General features: G+C 39.4%; 1 pseudogene; it reads left to right on the forward strand.

The window, feature by feature from the left end:
• Positions 1–278: 278 nt before the first annotated feature.
• Positions 279–396, forward strand: LOC124796992 (annotated as a pseudogene).
• The last annotated feature ends 16,608 nt before the right edge of the window (positions 397–17,004 follow it).

The raw sequence follows: 17,004 nt of genomic DNA on the forward strand, positions 1-17,004 counted from the left end.
AACTGACAGTTTGTATATTCGCGAAACACCTTGGTTTCATGTACTTTGAAGCGTTCTACAATGACGCAATAAGTTTAAGGAAATACCTTTCAATACACGATGTGACTTTCGCACCTTTCCTCCAGCCCTGTCGTGCTACCCTGGAAGATCTGATTAGGGTCTCTCGCTTTTAACTGGAGGCGAAACGATGCTTCTCTCTACTGCTTGATTAACAAATCATGTGAATACATCCACAAGCACATTGAGACTAAACATTATATTTACTCTTCCACACATGAGGCAACGGCCTTGCCGCAGTGGATACACCGGTTCCCGTAAGGTCACCGAAGTTAAGCGCTGTCGGGCGTGGTCGGCACTTGGATGGGTGACCATCCAGGCCGCCATGCGCTGTCGCCATTTTTCGGAGTGCACTCAGCCTCGTGATGCCAATTGAGGAGCTACTCGACCGAATAGTAGCGGCTCCGGTCAAAGAAAACCACCGTAAGTACCAGGAGAGCGGTGTGCTGACCCCACGACCCTCCTATCCGCCTCCTCCACCGAGGATGACACGGCGTTCGGATGGTCCCGGTAGGCCACTCGTGGCCTGAAGACGGAGGGCTTCCACACATGACAAAGACTGTCTGACGTAGAGGACAACAGTTTAAGTTCTTATTTTCACTTTTCTTCTGACATATGTACTTCCACCGTTATCGCTCAATAGGATGTTTCCGTCTAACAGCATTCCTGGATGTTTCGAGTTTAAGACGTGTCGCAGTTTGCAAAGAGTGGCTGTGCGTTGGCTATCGTTCCATGCTTCAGGAAGTCAGAGAACAAAGGGGCCCTGGAGTTGTAGAAGAAGGTCATCGTGACCCTACTGGTTGTGTCAACACCTTTGGATTTCTTTCGCAGAGGAGATGTGGAATGTTTCCAATGCTGGCTTTGACATTTGCCTTCGGGCTGTCAGAATGCTGTCAGATGTGTGACGGTACGTCACATAAATATTGACATTTTTATCGGTTGTAAACCGTAGTTAAAGTATTTTATGAATATAATTAGTGTAAAAGATACAGTTAATGTTCTTGAACCAACTCATATGCAGCGACAATTTAAGAGTAGCGTCTTTATTTAATGTCTATGAAAATAAAAAAGGATCAAAAAGAGACGCGATTGTACGGCCGAGGAGGAAGGACGTACTTTATGGGACACACACTGTTTTGTTTCGTGGTACGGAAGGCAGTCATTGAGCGGCAACACATATTTTATGTAAGTTACTCTGTATTATGCTAAAATAAAATAATTACTGCTATCAAAAAATGAATTTCCTTTTAATAGTTGTCGCCTCAAATGCTGGCAGTGGCTAATTATTTTTGATAAGCATTTTTTCAGTAATTTGCGCTGCGGGAAGCTCATCTTCCGATGCAGCCTGTGGTCGGCCATTACGCGCCGAAGTATTAATTTATTATTCAGTGTTAACAGTAACCGTAAATGCGAGATATTTCGTTGTAAGAACTTTTTAAATTGCAACAGATAATTAATTTACGTTGAAGTCCATTTTTAAAATTATACATATTCCATGAGTTCAGTAAATTTTATCTTGGCCGCTCCACGGCAACAATTGAAATTCTCTCGAGCCTTGCTTTGCAATCAGTAAATAGAAATTAACAAAATTACATTCAATTCAGTTAACGGAAAGTATATTTTAGTCACCACGTTCAAAATCTAAAGTTGGTACATGAATAACTGAGGCCCTTTAAGAACCCGTTTCACATTTACTTATGTACGTAAGTAAAAGTGATAAGAGAAGACAATATCCCTGAGAGAAAGAATCATGCTCTAACAAAAGAAAAATTCATGCTGATAAATTAAAAATAAAAATATATAAAATATATATGTAACATTTTTTGTATATAACGTAACAAATGGCACCGACATCACAGATGGAAACAATCTCTTGCACGATTCACAGATTTGGCTGGGAAACACTGCAGCATGCTCCATATAGCCTGGATGTTTCAGCACGTGTCCGCCTGGTTAGCTGAGCGGTAACGTGCTTGCCTATCGTGCAGCGGGCCCAGGTTTGATTCTGGGATGGGTTGGAGATTTTCTTTGCCTGTGGACTGTGTGTTGTGTTTTCCTCATTATACCGACGCGCAAGTCACCCAATGTGACATCACTTGAAATTTGAAATAAGACTTGCACCCGGCGGCCGAACTTGCCTGGATGGGGCCCCCCACCCATCAGTGCCACACGATCATTTATTTTCGTTTCATCACGTAATTTGCACATCTTCGGCAACCTGAAGAAAAAACTACGTGAACGTCGGTCTAAGTTGGTCGGGGAAGTGCAAGAGTGGGTGCACTTGTGGATCTGTCAGCAGCTAGCCACCTTCATTGAACCAGGAATTGATCATCCGGTCTCCCAATGGAATAAATATCTAAGAGCATGTGATATTTGCTTTCGAATTGAACTATTCCATGGTCTCATTGTTGTGGGACATTCGATTTTCATTTGACTGCCGCTCATGTATATCTATGGTGTCTTTGGTAACAGTCTCCTCTTCTTAGTTTATAGATATATGTAAAAAAAAAAAAAACATCGGTAGAGTGAGAATTCCCCCTGTAGAAAAAATTGCAGAATGACAATATGACACTTATGCAACTTACACTGGAATTATTTAACAGGGTGTGGTATAAGTCTGCCTGACACATAGGTTCATTTATATATTATTCGTCTCACTATTGACTTTTATGGGAGGTACATCGCTTTAAAAAGGTCCGTGAGTGAGAAAAAAGTGTTCCCAAAGTTTTAACATTAAATCTATATCATCTGTCTTGGAGTCTATGTTAACTAAACTCGTCCACAATATGTTTATCATACCCCTCATTTTTAAGCAGAGTATTAATGTATGATACAGCATACCACAATCAGTATATGTTTAATTGACACTACCACATATACACACTACACTTATTATGAAATGCTGTTTGCTTACGACGAATAGCCAATACTTCAGCATAGCAATAGAATCAGATTCACAACTAAGATTACTAACGAAAGATAGTTTACAATATCCCAGTTAGTGCTCTTTTTTGAGTAGGATATTGCTGTGTTTGTGGTACTGCCTCCCACCATTACTAAGTGTTCCATTAAAACTAGAGCATATACACACTATACTGGTTTTGAAATGCGATTTTCTCAAGACAAATAGCCAGCAATGGGATCATATTCAGAAGAAATATTATCACCAAGAAATAGTTGAGAATGTGCCCATCTGTCCTCTTTTGTAAATAGAGTGTCGTACTACCTGCAGCCATTACTGAATTCTGCATTAAAAGTACGGCACAAATTTGTAAATACAGTTTGCTTACTAATAGTAACCTGTCTCCGAAATAAAAATGGTATGAGACTCATAACACAGATTACAGCATTTTGCTAGATCAAACCATAATGTCAGCACATCCAGTGTTATGTTACAGTTGAGGCAATTGTGGTTGTAATTTTCAAGCTAACTAAAGACAGATTATAACCGACGTAATTGCACAAGTCATCTTCAAGGGCCACCGCCCTACATCCCCATTTCCACCTTTCCCCCTCCCATCCCATAACTCTCTGCACTTCCTCTCAGGCAATGGCAAACCAGCATCATCATAACCTTACTCAACAGCTGTTGGGTCCAAATGCTCCCGGCCAAAAGGAATCAAATTCCCTTTTATTATTATAAATATCGAATGGTCCGAAACCTTTCATTCAAAACTGCCATCAGCAGTTATCTGTCTGACCAGAATAAAAATTGTAAAAGGTGTAATTAGCAGTATCTGAATTGCATAAAAAATGACGAGCTCTTTTTGGATTGGTGACTTCCAAAAAGTTGTTTATGGATTTGCGCACCACTCACACTGGTAAATTTAATTTAAAGTTATATACCAATCATTGTGAATATTGGAACGAGTATATAATATACTCTTTAGAAATGATAAAAACAGACAGCTGCTTGTAACAGGTAATTAATTAACGAATTAGTGCAATACACTTGTTGAAAATGAATTTATTTTAAGAACTATTCCGCCTATCCTGAAAATAGGAAAATAAAATCAACTTCTGCCTTATGTCCCAGTTGGTGTCGCCAACGAATGTCTGCATTTTTGAAAACATTAGTTGTTCGTTCTTTGTGCCAGAAGTCGCTTAGTGTCACCAAAGGATGGTTGTGGTTGCACTTACAAAAAACTTCATTATTCGACCTTCCTATGGGGAGGTAACACAAAACCTTAAATTAATTATTTTCTGTGTCTATAATGTTTGTCAAATGTCACAATATTCTTACTAAGTATAAAATGAGGAATGTTTAAGTCAGTCATCGTGATGTTCATTTTTACATATACACGTACTCATCAAACTAGTGTTTAAACCCCTAAAGTACACTACTGGCCATTAAAATTGCTACACCAAGAAGAAAACCAGCTGATAAACGGATATTCGCTGGACAAATATATTATGCTACAACTGACATGTGATTACATATTCACGCAATTTGGGTGAATAGATCCTGAGGAATCAGTATACAGAACAAAACACCTCTGGCCGTAATAACGGCCTTGATACGCCTGGCCATTGAGTCAAACAGAGCTTAGCTAGCGTTACAGGTACAGCTGCCCATGCAGCTTCAACACGATACCACAGTTCATCAAGAGTAGTGACTGGCGTATTGTGACGAGCCAGTTGCTCTGCCACCATTGACCAGACGTTTTCAATTGGTGAGAGATCTGGAGAATGTGCTGGCAAGGGCAGCAGTTGAACATTTTCTGTATCCAGAAGGGCCCGTACAGGACCTGCAACATGCGACCGTCCATTATCTTGCTGAAATGTAGGGTTTCGCAGGGATCGAATGAAGGGTCGAGCCACGGGTCGTAACACATCTGAAATGTAACGTCCACTGTTCAAAGTGCCGTCAATGCGAACAAGAGGTGACCGAGACGTGTAACCAATTGCCCCCTATACCATCACGCCGGGTGATACGCCAGTATGGCGATGACGAATACACGCTTCCAATGTGCGTTCACCCCGATGTCGACAAACACGGATGCGACTATCATAATGCTGTAAACAGAACCAGGATTCATCTGAAAAAATACGTTTTGCCGTTCGTGTACCCAGGTTCGTCGTTGAGTAGACCACCGCAGGCGCTCCTGTCTGTGATGCAGCGTCAAGGCTAACTGCAGCCATGGTCTCCGAGCTGATAGTTCATGCTGCTGCAAACGTCGTCGAACTGTTCGTGCAGCTGGTTGTTGTCTTGCAAACGTCCCAATCTGTTGACTCACGGATCGAGACGTGGCTGCACGGTCCGTTACAGCCATGCGGATACGATGCCTGCCATATCGACTGCTAGTGATACGAGGCCGTTGGGATCCAGCACGGCGTTCCGTATTACCCTACTGTAACCACCGATTCCATATTCTGCTAACAGTCATTGGATTTCGACCAATGCGAGCAGCAATGTCGCGATGCGATAAACCGCAAACGCGATATGCTACAATCCGACCTTTATCAAAGTCGGAAAAGTGATGGTACGCATTTCTCCTCCTTACACGAGACATCACAACGACGTTTCACAAGGCAAAGCCGGTCAGCTCCTGTTTGTATATGAGAAATCGGCTGGAAACTTTCCTCATGTCAGCACGTTGTAGGTGTTGCCACCGGCGCCAACCTTGTGTGAATGCTCTTAAAAACTAATCATTTGCATATCACAGCATGTTATTCCTGTCGGTTATATTTCGCGTCTGTAACACGTCATGTTCGTGGTGTAGCAATTTTAATGGCCAGTAATGTATGTACGCTAATGCAGTTTCTGTATCTAACAGTAGCTGACTATTTTCCACATCTGTGATGTTTGTCAAGTGTCACAGTATTATGAAATGTTTGTAAAAATACATCTGCAAGGTAAAGAAAGTCCGATGATTAATAAACACAGGCACATACACGCATGAAGTAGAGTAGCATTATCCCCCTTAGTTGCTGAAATAACAATGACCACTCATTCTCGTAATAAAGAAGCTGTATGTTACAAAAATTTTCGTATTGTGAGTTATTACATATTTTGCATATCAAATTCTTCAAAATTGGGGATGATATTAGTCCATCCGCTGCTAGAGGCGGATTGGGTGTGACTGGGTGTAATCCTTTCTTGGTAGCCATTTATATGCCAATTAAAGCTTCAGAATAGTGACCTTCAAATGCCACATCGTGATAACGTAATTACCAGCAAAGTGTTGGACATTCCTTTGTAAACACTCGACATACCATAGATGATCAATATGAGATTGTGCAGCAAGTCAACTATTGCTACAGTCAAACATATTCCTAGAATTCTTCATGGTTGTTTCACATTGTGTCTACCAGTCTATCTATGTCCATCACCCTGGTCATGTTAGAATGGAGGAAACACCGAAAAAGTTACTTAACACTATTTTTTCTCATGTACTAGCCTAGGACCAGCTGCAGTATAGGACCAGCAGCAGTACGTGCTGTGCTTTAATTCAGGTATGCAATATTACCCTCTGACCATCAAGAGCTATAGAGCACAATTCTTATACGCAAACAGAACCTTCACCTCGGTGTCTTCAATGATGATGCGACCGTGTTAAAAGCTGTGGCATAAGCACTCCACTGCGCATAGCTATTTACACTTTCAGACTGCTTTTCACCCAAGCACTTGCATTTCCATTTTTAGATACGTAAGTGAATACGAAGTCGTAGTATATTCCTCAGAATGTTGGAAATGTCAGCCATCTGGTGAATCATGTGAGTGACAGCTTAATATACTCCATCACATAACCCGACTTTCTTCAGTAGTGTCATTATATACTCTAATTTTAAGGCTCATAACCAGAAGTGGTCTCATCGTCACAACCTATGCTACTACTTGCAACTATCCCTTTGCAGTCTTTAGTATCCTCACTGTGTATGGAGGTGAAATGCTGGAAAAACGGCGGTAAATATTATCCTGTGTCATGAAGCAACACTCATTGACACTACAGTGAGTGGTTAAAGGCAGTAAATCAATGATGTCGTGGTATAATCTGCAAAAAGGTGGTCACAAATACATGCCTACCAATGTTAAACAAATAGCAAACTGCAAGAGTTTCGGTGGTGTCTATAAGATTGCCCTCGTAGCCAGCTGAGAAGACACTGACACAATGGCTTGTTGTTGCGAAGTGTGTAACACCAACAAGTCAAGCAGATACCTGTTCCTGGACGTGTAGACATCGCACTAGAAAAGTCTGCCTGTCAGAACCTGCGACCATAACATAGATGAAAGAAGTGCTCACACACACACACACACACACACACACACACACACACACACACACACACACACACACACACAACTTAGATGTTCTGAGCTGACTAACGATAGCAGATTTCATCTTGTCAGGGCAGTCAGCAGAGGAAACAGTATGCAGGCAAACTGGGAACTCTCATATTACTCATCTCCCTAAACCCCAAGAATATTTTCAGTAATGACAGTTGTTAACACGCCTCGATGGCGCATGCCAGCAAAGTGTCCCTGTCCACTTAGGTGCAGGGAGGCAGAATGCAGTCCATATCATTCCCTTGCCAGCAGATTTTAATGGTAGTGAGTGGAATGTTCCAATGAACCCTCAACCCACTCCCTTTACTCTCCGTACCTTCGAGCATTTCTAGGTGTTAGCTTTGAGAGAATTATGTAAACGGAAGTTTCTTTCTGTATAAGCATTTGGAAGAAGGAGTGCCCCTCAAACACTTTGTAGGTAAGAGGAAACACTACAGCAAACATCTTATTTAATGCTTCATTGTGTAGTCAACAGCTTTCAAAGATTAAATGGTTACACAATGTCAGCTTCTGGCAGTACAATACAGTTATAAGATTTGGTAGCTGATAATTAATATCACGTTATGACACATACACAGTACGGTCAAAGGCACCTATCGGTGTGCATTAATTCAGGTGTGTCCACTCTTATTCCTAACGCATGTTACACTGCTGTACAGTTTCCGTTAGTACCTCGCATACATATTGACTAACACGTTAAATGCTATAAACAATGTACACCTCAATAATCCAAATACAGTTCTGTATTACAGTGTAATGTATTATCACATCCTTCAGTATCAGCCACACACATCTAGTAATAGATTTAACACTATAAACTACCACCAGACAAGCCACGTCGCGTAATGTATAATGTCATTGTCACTCACGTACAACTAATAGATTTGAATGTTTTAAAATAATCACGAGACTACAGTAGTAGCTATAACTCAGCAGTTCAGTCCAATGTTGGAAGGCACCACTAGTAATTAACCTTGTCATCAACCTGTCATTCATTGAGCTAGGATGTGTGGCTGCCTACTGTAAAACGGAGCCCATTTGATGATGTGTTCGGACCTCTGTTGACACTACTGATAAAAATCTCATGATGAGATATTTTCGGTGTGTGTTATAGACGCTCACTAGGGGTAAGATAGATACTGAGGGAATTAGATTAGGAAATGAGACGCTTAAAATAGTAAAGGACTTTTGCTGTTTGGGGAGCAAAATAACTGATGATGGTCGAAGTAGAGAGGATATAAAATGTAGACTGGCAATGGCAAGGAAAGCGTTTCAGAAGAAGAGAAATTTGTTAACATGGAATATAGATTTAAGTGTCAGGACGTCATTTCTGAAAGTATTTGTACGGAGTGTAGCCATGTATGGAAGTGAAACATGGACGATAAATAGTTTGGACAAGAAGAGAATAGAAGCTTTCGAAATGTGGTGTTACAGAAGAATGTTAAAGATTAGGTGGGTAGATCACGCAACTAATGAGGAGGTATTGAATAGGATTGGGGAGAAGAGAAGCTTGTGGCACAACTTGACTAGAAGAAGGGAGCGGTTGGTAGGACGTGTTCTGAGGCATCAAGGGATCACAAATTTAGCACTGGAAGGCAGCGTGGAGGGTAAAAATCGTAGAGGGAGACCAAGAGATGAATACACTAAGGAGATTCAGAAGAATGTAGGTTGCAGTAGGTACTGGGAGATGAAGAAGCTTGCACAGGATAGAGTAGCATGGAGAGCTGCATCAAAACAGTCTCAGGACTGAAAACCACAACAACATTATAGACACTTCTAGTCTACTGGTCTAATCCTCCAAACATGTAACAGCATATGTGGAAACGTAGTACATTTCCACCACTCTTTATCAATATGCCATCGTAAACATATCTATAACTGCTCGTCGTGATCGATAAAATTTAGAAATATTTATCACTTCCATAACACGTTTATGGATATGATTCGCATATTTAGTTGCGGTTTTGATGTTGGTTTGCGTAAAAACGGCAGTTTATGGTAATGACTCATCAGCCTGAAATCCTTACTGGGTTATATTAACAGAAGTGGGATATAATTAATGCACAACATGTCTCAAACGTATTTCCCCTAATAATTATGTCCAAGTGTTCTGCGTGAACCATGTTGTCGTTCTACCACAGATATTAGTCGTTTATGGGTTTTAATAAGGCATCGTAAGATCAGATGGCCCCAAATCTATTTGGTATCTCTCCATGCTTGATACTACTATCCACTGTCCATTTTCTATTGAAGGCTACCCACTGTCTATCTGTTGGTCACTGTTAGTTATTTAGTTAATTAGTTAAGTATTACATTGATCATAGCACGGAAAAACCGTTATGAAGTGGAACGTGTCAAATGCACAAGAAATTCGCACAGGAAACAAGTTTATTTTCGTTTACATTATAGTGTTATACCTAAATATTTCTATTATCTATCCCATTCCCTTAAATGGCACAAAATGCATATATTATAACTCCAGATTTGTTTATTCATATTCAAGAATTCATCTATGGTATAGAAGGAGTTGTCGAGAAGGTATGATTTCAATTTGTTTTTGAAAGTATTACTGCTGTCTGTCAGACATTTTATTTCATCTTATAATTTATCAAAAAATTTCATAGCAGCATATGTTACCCCTTTCTGTGGCAAAGATGGGTTAGGTAAAGGATAGTGTGGGTCTTTCTTTTTTATGGTATTGTAATCATGAATGTCACTGTTGATTTTAAACTGGTCCATGTTGTTGAGAAAAAAATTTCATTACTGAGTAAATGTAGTGTGAAGCAATTGTAAGAATTCCTAACCTTTTAAACAGATGCCTACAATATGTGCGACTATGAACCCCACACATTATTCTAACTACTTTCTTTTGAGGAACGAATACCTTTTGCCTAAGTGTTGAGTTGCCCCAGAATATTATCCCGTATGACATCAGAGAGTGGAAGTATGCAAAGTATGTTAGCTTACTAATTTCTACATCCTCAAAATTCGCAATTATTCTGATTGCAAAAGTTGCTGAACCTAGTCGCTTTAGGAATCCAAAATCTGAATTTTCCATTTAAGATTCTCATCTATATGTACACCCAAAAACTTAGTATGCTCTACCCTGGCCGCTGACTTCTTTGATGTGTTATGTTTGAAACGTCCCCTTTGAACAATTTATACGCGACTGTCCTTAAACTGACACACAATATTTTGTTAGCGCAACGCAATCTGACTTTCAATAATCCCTACAAAAGAATGGCCCTGACTAACATTAAACTATACCTTTCACAAATCACTTACCTCAAAAATCTTCGCTACTCAAGCTACTGCAATACAGCGAGCGCCACTACTGCCAGCTAAATAAAAGACTCAAACTACTGAAGGCACTAACTACTGATAGGCATAGTTAGCAAATGAAAGATTTTAATAGAGAACAAACAATGTATTTACCTTAATAGTCATAATATATATAGCAGTTCACGACAAATTACAAAACTCCGCCATCTCTCTCCCCACATCCACCACTGCTGGCGGCTCACCTCCAACTGCACAACGCTACGCGCTGTTCACATCCAGCTGCCGCTGCCCAACACTACAATGGCAGACAACAATGCAAACTAGCCACAGACTGCACACAGCACAGCCAGTGATTTTCATATTGAGCGCTACGTAACGTTGCCAATAAGAAAACATAAACAGCCTACTTACATAGAGAAAACATAAACAGCCTACTTGCTCACCTCCAACTGCGCAACGCTACGCGCTGTTCACATCCAGCTGCCGCTGCCCAACACTTCAATGGCAGACAACAATGCAAACTAGCCACAGACTGCACACAGCACAGCCAGTGATTTTCATATTGAGCGCTACGTAACGTTGCCAATAAGAAAACATAAACAGCCTACTTACATAGAGAAAACATAAACAGCCTACTTACATAGCCCCCATGCTCCCCACAAAAAATTTTACAAATTTTTTTTGGGCAGTGGCCAATAATGATTTGATAAAATTTTTCATAATTACAATAACAAAGAAATCAAATGCACACACTTATTGATACAATGTTGGTCAAAAGCTAAAATTTTCTCACAGTCCATAAAGATAGTCCTGATCATTCATCATAATAGTAATTACAGTTTTTTTTTCACAAAGTCTCATTAGTAAAAGAAATTGCACACAGAAGTAGTGGATTTCCATGCAGTCTTGAAGAAGTAGTGTTGTCCTTCCAACGGAAAGACAGTGCTGACTCTTGACATGCTGACAGGTAATGGGCCACAATGGAGCAAACCCACAGCAGAATCATTCGAAGTTTTGAAGAATATTGGTAGGTAGGTCATCACAGAGCAGACCCACTGGAGTCCTGGTAGAGATTGTGGTATTGGTGGGTCATCAAAAATGCAGACCCACTGTAGTCCTTGTAGAAATAATGGCGTTGGTGGGTCATCATAGATGCAGACCCACTGTAGTCCTTGTAGAGATAATGGTATTGGTGGGCCACCAGAGGTGCAGACCCACTGTAGTCCTTGTAGAGATAATGGTATTGGTGGGCCACCAGAGGTGCAGACCCACTGTAGTCCTTGTAGAGATGGCCAGCAGCCATCTGTTGCGATTGTGCTGGTGCACATTCACCATCGAAGAGTCTTGCGGAGAATATAGCAAGTCCATAAACCACCACTTGAGCACTCACAAAGTTTTTGGAATTGTCCTTAGAACCAGCAATGCTGTTATCCAGTCCCTTGCTGAATTAGTAACACACGTGCAAACACTAACAGTCCCAACTTCTCACATATTGTCCATATACTATGACCAACAGAAATGTGTGCAGTGAAATGAATGCTTACAAGTTACTTAATTTGATGAACTGGTGTCAATTACAATATTATAACATGAGAATACAATTACAAAGATACAGAAAACATCATTAAAACATAATAATACAGATAACATTTGTAGTAATAGGGGCCTTACAAAAGAATAGAAATAAACATAGACATCAGTGTTACAAAAATAGTGACATAAGTACATACATAAAGATAAGAATAACTTTCGAAACATCAACTTCACACATGAGCATTAAACAGAACAGAATTAATAATGTCTAACATCTTTACAAAGTAAATAACATATTATTAATGCCAATTATATTCGAGGATAACAGTATTCCTCATCATAGTGAATATAGCTTAATATTAAAAGAAAAAAAAATTCTATGAAACTACACAGAGACAGGAAGAAAACAAATACACAAGGGTACACAAACACATAGTGGGATAACACCAATAGGAAAGGACAGGGTTCGTTTTCAGTGTAACATGTGGTACTGCAGTCCAACCCAAAACTTCATATATCTTTCCTCTTATTTCATCCTTTGTTTCCACCAAAAAAAAATTATATCTAAGCATGCTTTCTGTATTTATATGTTCACACATTTCTTACCTCAACATTTATTTCCAAGAAAATCCTACCTAAACCTGTTTTCTGTACTTTTTTCGTATAACTTCTCAATGCATTTCTTCCAATTCATCGCAACTCATTCTCTTAGAGGCTACCCCCTCTTAAGCTAACTTAAATCTACTGAGCTCAGATGCTAAACTAAGGGACGAGGCAATGCAGCAGCACAAAATAAGTAACACAAACAGCAATGACCAGAAAAATGGAAAATTGCAAAGCAAGCTACAGTAAATCTAAATTACCAAGCAATGCAACATTACAACTAATATGAGCCAATGTGCAGCAACAAGAAAAATAAATCAGTAGTAAACTGGCTTAGCAGAGTAACACAAAGTCAAATTCAGTAACACTATGCCTGGCAAACAGCAGTAACTTACCCGTATACCTAAACATGACATAGCTCAAGCAGAAAAAATATTACAGTAAAAACAACAATGCAGATAAGGGAAATGTATATTCACATCTTAATGTCTATGTAATTAAAGTGGTGCACCACAAATTATTCTACAAAAGAAATTACCAAGTACTTGAAAAGAAAATTATAGATACAGTTACTGTTATTAGTCCCTTCATATTGTTCTCTCCATTCCAAGAGCTCCTTTTTCGAAGAATGTGGATCAGAAAATACTTATTTAATAAATCTGTTGACAGAAAGTGTTCACATTAGCAGATGCATTTAAGTTTATTTTATAAAACCAATGCTGCAACACAGCTGGAAACCAGATATTAAACAAAATGAGCAATCTCTTAACTACAAAGACAATAGATGTAAAATGTGTCTAATCATTTCATTAGGCATTTTAGTAAATATCATAAATTACGAGCTCCACAGTATGCTTTCAACAAGGAAATGTCAATAGGGAGGACAATGGCCTCCCCTTTCTTTTATTCTAACTGTGCTTCTGATGAGGCACTCACTAATGACTTGTTCTCCCGGCATCTGACACAGCTGCGTGCCCACGACGCATTACGTGCAGGTGGTCACTTAACTTTCTTACGGAAATATTTACGACAGCAGTTTCCGCTACTGTGACAGTCTCATATACAAAATTTCACGGGTCGAGAATTTGCGTTGCAAATGTGTAGAAACAAAACCCTATAAATATAAGTGTCCAAATAAAATATTCGTCAGCATTGTGATACAGTCACGCATTTACGCACATTTCATAACTCTTAAAGTACGCTTCTTGGTTTCCAACATACTTCTTATTCCTCATATACGGTAGCATCATCTTATTGATCATAAACATATCTCAACAGCATAGTACACATCGTCGTCGTAATAATATCATAACATCTCAGTCAATTCTCAAAATCGTCGTAGCTTCCTCCAATAATTTCAAAACCTAAAAAAAATTCTCTGCTCATTTCAGTAGTGTCATCTACCTCAAACGTAGTTTAAAATCATGCTCCCTTACCAAATATATCATTCAAAGCTCTCATAGTATCACAATGGTTCCGAAAAAATATGAGCATTTCACAAAGTACAGACAAAATACAATTTTATAAGTGTGAAGTTATCCAACTGTGTAATTGCGTAAACATCTGTCACTGATGTAATAAAAAAAAGTTTATCTCTCAGTTACATGATAAGATAGCTGTGTAATTTGTGTGTTAGAGAAATATGGTACCAATGTGTAAAGTTGTATAAGCAAATACCATATTAGCTAGGGCTCCTTGTGCTTGCCAAACACATGGTACACAAAGTAGGCGTATACCCCCCTGAGGATTAATACAATTATACCCTCAGCTGTTACAGATTATTGCAATGGGATAAAATGTATCATGGAAAACTTTCTTTGTAATTCAAAAACCTTTAAAAATAAATGTTTTAAGTACAAAATTAATCACTCAAATGCGTGTCCTGTAGCGCTAAATGTGCGTCTTGCTGTAAGATAATTCTGTGGAAGTGTCGTAATTATCGTCCTCCGAAAGCTAAGTTCTGCAGAAGTCAATGTACTTACCTCATGATAAACAAAAGTGAAATGCTTTGAGTATAGATATCTTAGTTATTACGCTTATTGCCGTGATGAAGAAAGTACTGTGCTGTAACGTATTGTTGTGCTACAGAAAAGGCTGTCTCCTTGTAGCTATACCACTAAAGTTACTACTAAAATATGTTTTACTTTCCAGAAGAATTCAGAAAAACTGTGCAGATATAAAACAGATACACCGCAAAAGCAACAAGGTAAATTGTGTCACACATTAGTAGCGTCGTGATATAGTCGTGTAGCTGTCAAATAAACTAACCACTGTGTCATCTGGTATCTCTCAGAAAGCACCTTGAATCCATAATGTATTTTCAAGTAAACCAAAATGTTGCATTAAAGTCTCATTAGCAGTACTGGTAAATGTTCTAAGTATGTAAGCCTTATAGTCGTTCCGTAATCATGCAACTAACAAGCAAGAATGTACACACACAATAGCACTGTGTCGTCTGTTCGCAATAACAATGCATTCGTAATTTCTGTTTAAATAAATTCTCTTGGTTCTTGACTGGATATTTAACTTCAAACATTGTTGCATGGTAACAGTTTCTAAGTCTGATAATGCATACTAGTAATGTAAAGTGAAAAACTTTATAGCAAAGTCTAAGTTAAAAATCAGATTATCTTTCAATAAACGGTTTTACATGAGAAACGTGGTGCAGTCCTTTACTCTTCCTAGTACTCAGAGTTTCAACTTGAACGGAATTATCATGCGGTATACGTCGGTGAGGAGTGCTAAAATTTTTCTCAAGGTTAGCGTCAATGTTATTTTTCTCTGAGCCAGCCGGCGCACGCGGCTGCCTGCGGTGCGAGTCATTGTGTGTTCCTTTGTTGGCTCGCGTCGTTATTGGGATTAGGAGACCTAACTTCTACAAATTCACTCTGACGAGAAGGCCCTGCCCTGTTTGAATCCCGCCAGTTCTGATGCAATTCAGGTCTGTCGTTACGATCATATCGTCTGTCGTCATGTCGGTAGATTCCATAGTTTCTTTCTTGTCGGTCACGTGGTGGAGAATTTCTCCCTGAATCGTAACTGCGCGCTGGGCCGTTGCGTCTAAAGTTATTCTGTCTCCCTTGATAATAATAGTTCTGGTTGCCATATTGTCTGTTTCTGTGATTGTCTCTGTCATATTCATTACTACGGAAATGCGATCTTTCTCTGTAACTATTATTCTGCCAGCAGTTGTCAAAAGGGTGGTGTCTGTTTTGGTCACGATTTGCGTTGTAAGAATAGACTTGTCGTGTCCAGTTATTGTTTCTGTCGTCACGGAATTTTGACGGATGTGACCTGTAATTGTTGTGTTCTTGTTTTCGCGTTCCGCGATTATCAGTGTCAATTTCTAGTTCTTATAACAGTCCCTGAAAAGCTTCAATGTCGTCTTTGCAACGTCCTGCTAAAATAATATCACGTAAATGTTCAGGTAATTTGATTAAGCAAATGCGGATGAGTTCTGAGGGGCTGTATGGATTTGAAAGATACTGATTCTTATGCAACATGTCTTCAAAATATATCATAAGACTGGAAAATTCAGATTGTTCGAAACGTTTCATCATTATGGTGCTATGTTTTACTCGGTCTTGTGTAGCTTGAGACCAATACGCTGAGAGGAAGGCATGATAAAATTCTCCTTCACTGTGACAATCGTGAATGACCGATCGCATTCTTACAGCTGGTTCATTCTCCAAGTAGCCACACATAAATTCTAATCTGTGTTCTAACGACCAGTTGGGAGGAAAACAATGAGAGAATTGATGGAGCCATGCTTGTGGATGAATGTCGTTGCCAGAATTCTTAAATGTTTTGAATTTACGTGTAGTAATGAACAGCTTATAGTCAAAATCATCATGTCGGCGAGTCGCACATCGGTCATTGTTAGGTCGTGTCGGCCGTTCCATCTCAAAATTCGGTGCACATTGCCAATTTCTTTCATAACTTCCGAAATGCCCTGTGTTATTATTTTGCGGCTTTTCCGTATTTCTAAGTCCCTCTTCCCGTGTTGGAGCGCGAGTGTCCTCTGAAATTTGTAATTTTTGTATTACTTGTGCCAACTGATCTTGTACTTCCCGAATTTCTCTTTTGTACTGTATATTGATTTGATTTTGATTGAATTTCCTAATTTGTTTGCACTCTTCTGTGTCATTAAAGACTACCGGTTTTGTGTCATTCGGATTATCATCTACCTTCGTAGATAAATTAGTGAACTGATCCGAAAGTTCGGCAACTTTCTCCGATAG

Source organism: Schistocerca piceifrons, chromosome 4 (assembly GCF_021461385.2).
Source record: "Schistocerca piceifrons isolate TAMUIC-IGC-003096 chromosome 4, iqSchPice1.1, whole genome shotgun sequence".
Taxonomy (NCBI): domain Eukaryota; kingdom Metazoa; phylum Arthropoda; class Insecta; order Orthoptera; family Acrididae; genus Schistocerca; species Schistocerca piceifrons.